This window comes from Pteropus vampyrus, unplaced genomic scaffold (genome assembly GCF_000151845.1).
Source record: "Pteropus vampyrus isolate Shadow unplaced genomic scaffold, Pvam_2.0 Scaffold13, whole genome shotgun sequence".
Lineage (NCBI taxonomy): Eukaryota > Metazoa > Chordata > Mammalia > Chiroptera > Pteropodidae > Pteropus > Pteropus vampyrus.
The window spans coordinates 11,760,990-11,767,788 of record NW_011888794.1 but is presented as its reverse complement, the minus strand read 5'-3'; the positions used below and the strand labels follow the sequence as shown (position 1 = coordinate 11,767,788).

General features: G+C 34.2%; 1 pseudogene; it reads left to right on the top strand.

The window, feature by feature from the left end:
* Nucleotides 1–2,987: 2,987 nt before the first annotated feature.
* LOC111733351 lies at nucleotides 2,988–3,105 on the top strand (annotated as a pseudogene).
* Nucleotides 3,106–6,799: the final 3,694 nt, after the last annotated feature.

The following is a 6,799-nucleotide window of genomic DNA, read 5'->3' as shown; positions in this document are numbered from 1 at the left end:
TTATGTAAACTGTTACCACATAACAAAAAGTTAAAAAGTAACAGAACAATTGATCTCAGTAAGATCAAACATGATTTTGGTAAAAAAAAAACAAAAACAAAAACAAAAAAAAAACAAAAAAAACCCCAAAAAACCTTTAAACATTATAATTAGAAGAACTTTTGATACGTAAAGTAGCATAGATGAAGCTCAAATGCATTTTGCTAAGTAGAGACCAGACTCAAATAGCAATGTACCATATGAATTCATTTATATTAGATTCTGGAAGAGGCAGAACTATAGAAACAGAAAACATATCTGTGGTTCTCAGTGGTTGGGGCAGCAAAATGGAATTTTTGGAGGGATGATAAAACTGTTCTGTATCTTGGCTGTAGGTGTGATTCTAAAGCTCTGTCATATTTCTGAACACATGGAGAATTCTGCTATAATTCTCCTTGTAAACCACAAGGAGAATTCTGCTATATGAAAATATAAAAATAAATTTTAAATTCCTTACTAATATTCTCACAAAGACTAGAGAAGATAGCATATTTCTAAAAAAACAAGAAAGAATTACTAGGATAAAGGAGCAGTCTTAAAACAAGAACAAAATATAAGCTACTCAAAATATTACTGCTGAAATTAAAAAAAAAAAAAAATAGAAGCCTCCCTTCCTCACCTCTGCCTCTTTCTGTGTGTGTGAGTGAGTGTGTTTGGTTTAAAAGGGACATTTCAAGGAAGAAGTATGTTAGGTGAGGTAGCACCAAGATGGCGGAAAAGTTTAAGAGAGTGAAGACAACAAAGACAAAGAGAAAAAAGTGGACAATCTGAAAGCAAAATTAGGAGATATGGATAATCTTATCTAGGATAGACAAGATCCACATAAAACATATTTTTGGAAAGCGAGAACAGGAAAAATAGAAAAGAAAAATAATCTATTAGTATAAGGAAAATCAACTCAGACAGTTTTCAAATTGTGTCAAGTAAGTGCTGAGGGAGAGGAAACAGAGCCTGAGCTTTAACACATGGTGTTGCGAAAATGTTAACACAAAGGGAAAAAAATGCCTCCAGGTGGGAGTTGGTTTCTGAAGTAAAGACTGGCTGAGGGTGACTTGGAGAAATATTTCATTGGTTTTGAATTTCATCAGATAAATCTTTCTTTCTGGGGTGGATACCATGACTGACATAAAAGATCAGCTACAGTTTCAATTTCCAGAGCTAATAATCTTTTCTAGAAACTTAAATGGTATCCAGGTATAGGAATATACTTTTTATTGACAACTTTCTGAAATAAATTAGTCTGTCAAAAAAAATAAACATGAGGAACCTATTTTTTCATCCAAATTTCATGCTAAAGCTTTAAATCTGTGTCATGTAAAATCTTTCCCAATATGTCATTTTAATAACTAACAATTTGGAAGGTTTAGTCTGTCATTGAGACCAAATACTCTCGAATGCATTCCTTTGTCATGATTGGATCTTGTCATATAAGCAACGCTATGTTTTAGTCTAATGCTTTGAAAAACATCATAATCAATGAAAATGATGATAATTATATTTTAAAAATCTGTTTTTTTTTTCTTTTTCTGACAAAGAGACTATAGGCAAAGTCTCTGGTAGTAGCTGCCATTATTAGCAGGTGCATTGGGCTCTATACTTCGGATACTAATTCATTTTTTCAGGCACTTTTAATCTGAAAGCAAAATATAGAACATAGAACAATATGTAGTGTGTTCAACTTATACCAAGTATAATTCAAATTGTACTGGTATTTACATGTCTTTAACTACAAGTGGCATGAAGAGTTTTAAAAGAAAATCATGAAAATAAGTGACTTTTAGTCCCCCATATGTATCAAAATAATTGGGAATTCTCATAAAAAAAATGTGATTGGTATTTTATCAACCAGTTTTTGGCATTAATTACTGGTTTTTCCACAGTCTCTAGCACAATGATATTCTCGTAGTCTTAAGAAGTCCTCAAATTATTCTGAATCATGAGAGAGATTAAATGCGTAGTACACATCCAATTAAGGCATTTTAGCACAATAACTACAGATTCTTTCACCAAAGGTTGCCAACTGGCAGCTTATAAGCCAAAAGCAGGATGCTGAATATGTTGTGTTATGATATATAGTGTTCAAAAAGTGAATCGAATTGTCATCATTTAAAGACTAGGATATTTTACCTAAAACAAAACAAAACAAAACAAAACAAAAACAAAATTTGCTGCCTCTTTTGGCAAATTTGAAAATCCTTAATACTGGGCCCATCTTTCCATAGAAGCCTGTAGCTGAGTAGCAGCTGACCTTATTAAAAAAAATAATAAATAAAGACATATACTTCACAGATCACCCCACTGCCATCACATTATATATGACTCTCTTCTCATTTATTTTATATTTGGCCCCCATAACCCTTGGGTAAGTGACCCCTTATGTTCTTTCAATTAATAGGGAGGAAACAAAGGCAGAAAGTGAATGTTATCTTCCTAACCTGATTTTATGCTCCAGAAAATGGATGATTCTTTGTACCGTCTTTCCGGTTGTGATTCCATCTTACCTCTTTCTTCAATTAAAAAAAAAAAATGGAGAATTGCTGAATTATATATACTTTGATAACCAGCCATGTCATTATTCTTCCTGAAGTTATTGTAAACAAGAATTTACACTAATGCACTGCAAAGTTAGAGAGATGAAAATGAGCCTTGACAAGAAAATTATATGGGAAACAGTTAAGTATTCTATCAAATACTTATACTCATTGGAAAGTCCCAACAAGTATAATAATTTGCTTTGTTAGAGTTTTTACAAGACCTTCATCACATTCTATGAAAATGGGCAAAATCTTTTGCCTCTATTAATTATAAAAAGGTGAGAAGAAAACACCTTTCTGAATCTAACTTCTATGGCATCTAATTTTTTCCAAACTCAAGATTTATGAGAACTAAGTAAATTTATTTTTCATGTAGAATCCTTTTCTCCCCACAAACTATAAAATTAATAATCAGTCTATGGACATGCTACCCTGAAAAGCCCGATCCCGTCTGATCTCGGAAGCTAAACTGGGTCAGGCCTGGTTCGTACTTCGATGGGAGACCACCTAAAAAGACCAGGTGCTGTAGGTGTAAAAAATAAAAAAAAATAAGGGATTATAAGCTGACAAGGTCCTTGCAATCTGTGAGGTCAACCGAGGGTTGCTTCGCCTAAAAAAAAATTAATAATATTTTCCCACCCATCAAACAATATTTTCAATATACCTTTTCCCAAAGTAAATAAAAAAGTAGAAATATTTGAGTTTTTATGTATACAAAAATAATAGAAATTATAACTTTTAAAATGAAGAAACAATTGGGAAAAAGCATGTGGGTGTATGCCAGAGTCAAATTATTTTAAAAAGTGGTAAGTGGAAATGAAAAATGGTGAAACTGCTATGGAAAACTATATGGAGATTTCTCAAAAAATAAAAAATAGAACTACTGTATGATCCATCAATCCCACTTCTCCATATTTAACTAAAAGAATTGAAATCAGAATTTTGAATGTAGAATAGCTGTCTCGTGTTCATTGTGGCATAGCCAAGATATAAAAATGACCTAAATGTCTTTCAACAGATGAATAGATAAAGAAAATGTGGTATATACATACAATGGAGTATTATTCAGCTTTAAAAAAGAAGGAAATTGCCACAGCATGGATGGACCTTGAGGACATTATGCTAAGTGAAATAAACCACTCACTGAGAGACAAATACTGAATAACCCCATGAGGTATTTTATATGAGGTATCTAAAGTAGTCAAAATCTTAGAATCAAAGAGGAGAATGGTAGTTTCCAGGGACGAGCAAGAGGGAGAAATAAGGAATTAATAATCAACAGATATAAAGTTTTAGTTACACAAGATGAATAAGTTCTAGAGATTTGCTTTACAACATTGTACCTATAGTCAAAAATACTGTATTATACACTCGAACATTTGCTAAGAGGGTAGATATCATATCAAGAGGGTAGGTATCACATCATATCCTTCCAGTATAAGATAAAGAAAGACTAGCCCTCTGGATTGCCAAATGACATGTGATAACTCTCGGTTAAAATAATACATTTTTATGGGCATTCATGTTTATATTCTTACTTAGGAAACATATATCTTAACTCTACTGTAGCACAGTCTGGCTTCTGTGGACTGAGTGTTCGTGTCCCCCAAATTTCATGTTGAAATTCTAAGCCCCAATATGATGGTATTGGGAGGTGTGGCTTTTGGGAGGTGATTAAGTCATAAGGTTGGAGCCCTCATGAAAGGGATTAGTGACATTATTAAAAGAAACACGAGTGTTTGCTCTGTTTCTGCCTTCTGCCATACGAAGATACAAGGAGAAGGTAGCTTTCTGCAAACCGGGAAGCAGACCGTCACTAGATATTAAATCCGCTGGCACCTTGATCTTGGACTCTCCAGGACTATGAGAAAGAAACGTTTCAGGCACCCAGCCTAGGGTAATTTGTTATAGTATCTCAAACTGACAGGGACACTGGCTAAATGCATACCCAAGGGACACTGGCTAAATACATACCCAACTTACATTTATAAACAAAACGCCTAGCATCTCTGTTTGAGTCTTTACATGGTGTTGTCTACATTGTTCTCCAGGAAAGTTGGGTGAATACAGTACTTGCTTCACTTTTGTGTTACTAAACATTCTATTGCATCATTTTGTTTATTTGTTTGTTTGTTTGTTTGTTTTTAATACAAAGAGTTTGTGAAAGTGAATTGGTGCCACTGCTCCAGAGAATAGAAAAAAAAATTATTTAATGGACCACTTCCTAATTTCTGAACTGAACCCCACCCCCCATTCCCATGGCACTCCATTGCATTAAAATAAAATAGAGCCTAGTAAAAGGTGTTAAAATAAGTTGGTTGTACTTTCCCCAAACAGAAACTTCTTAAATCTCCATATTTGGTACGCTAATCTTCAGGATAAGAATGGATTTCTTGAACACTAAATCTGATTCATTTATTTAAGAAATTTATTTAGCACCATCAAAATGCTAGGCCCTGTAGAACATGGAGCCAGAGCTATAAGCAAATCAGAAGTCATCACTGCCCTCCTGAACTCTGTAGTGTAGAAATGGTCTAGGAATGTTGCTGTGATATTATATGAGTGATTTAAGGAATACTACCAAGAATTCAAGTTCGAAAACTTAGGATGTAATGAGAACAGAGACAAAAAATGTTGACTTAGACTGAACTTACTAACTCATACTCGTTGAGCATTGCTCTTGTGTTGCAGAAATTGTGCCACATCTATTATCTGTTTATTCTCACAGTAATACTGTTGGTTAGGTCAGATTGTTACTCCCGTTATCAGATTAATAAAGTGACAGTTTAGAGAAATGAATTGGCTTGCTCAAGTTCATATATGACGAGATGTAAAAGTTGGAACTTGCATGTGATTTTCTAATTCTGTGGGAAATGTTTTTACTCTGCAACATGCTGAGAGTAAATCTTACATTATTAGCACTATGACCATGGAGTTACTTCTCTTGAATCAATCCCCAAATGGCGACCCGAGAAATACTTCCTCATCGGCCAAGTCTCCCCTGAATCTTAACCACCAAATGATGAAAACCAAATCATGGCTCATGTAATAATACCTTTGATTTTGCTAGTAACAATTCACTTTCTCATTATGAGAGCTAAATATAAAAACTAAATATAATAAGTGGGGTGATAATCACAAAAGAATAAAATTGGCAGATGAGTCACTTGTTACTTCAGTGGAATCTGTTGTTTTTTTTTTAAGTCTGTCTAAAACCCCCTTTCCCTTTGTTCTGGTATAAGCCTTGACTCACCTCCCCACAAACTGGGGAAACCCCAACACCCGGCAGCACCAGCAGTTCTCAGGGCAAACAAATAACCCACACGAGGCAAATCACATTTGTTCTTTCAACAGTTTGAACCCATGGCCTGGGTTTTCATCTCTGCTTTGATGCTGTAAACTATTCAGGATCCATTTTTCTTTTTTGAATAATTTATAATCCATTTTTATTACTTTTATTTAAAAACCTATAACTGAGACTATCACCCAGAATTCTATTCTATCATTTAATTGAGAGGAAAAAATGCTGTATATAGTCTAGTTTACATGAAAGTTAAGGAAAGAAGGCTTCAACTTGCTTTTTATGACATTTTCAGTTTTAACTTAACATGAGAAAAAGCTGGATATTATGAGAAATTTCTACTTTTTACCTAGTCTTTTATCTCTCTTCAAAGAGAGTGGGAGGGAATGAATTAGGTAAGGTGTTAGGTGAAACATTTTATTAAAAATTTCATGCTGAGAGAGAATAATCAGAGGCTAGTCAAGTGAATTTTCATCAGAGATATTTTAAGTAGATTATGCTATCAGTCTGAAATTTAAATCATTCACTCAAAACTGTGTAGAAACCAACAATACTGCTCCTGGTGAACTGTTAAAATGCCAATAAAATATCCTCATGGGAAACAGCAAGTGACACGTAGTGACTGAGATCCCCGTAGTGGGCTAAGATCACTTTCTCATGGAGACAAAATTGAGCTGCTTGCTCCTTTTGAGATACCATAATCTCAAGTATATTTGCTACTTCATGCATACATTGTTCTCAGGTAAGCAGGAGATGACCTTGTAGTTTAAAGGTATGTCAAGCAAGTGCTCTGAAAGTTTAGTCTGTGAGTAGACTTGCCCCTTGCCTGATTGCCTGACTGACTGATTGTCCTATCTGTGATCCTGTTCTGAAGTTAAGAGATAATTTCAGGTAGTGGTTTGGATCTTATCAATGGTAGCATTAC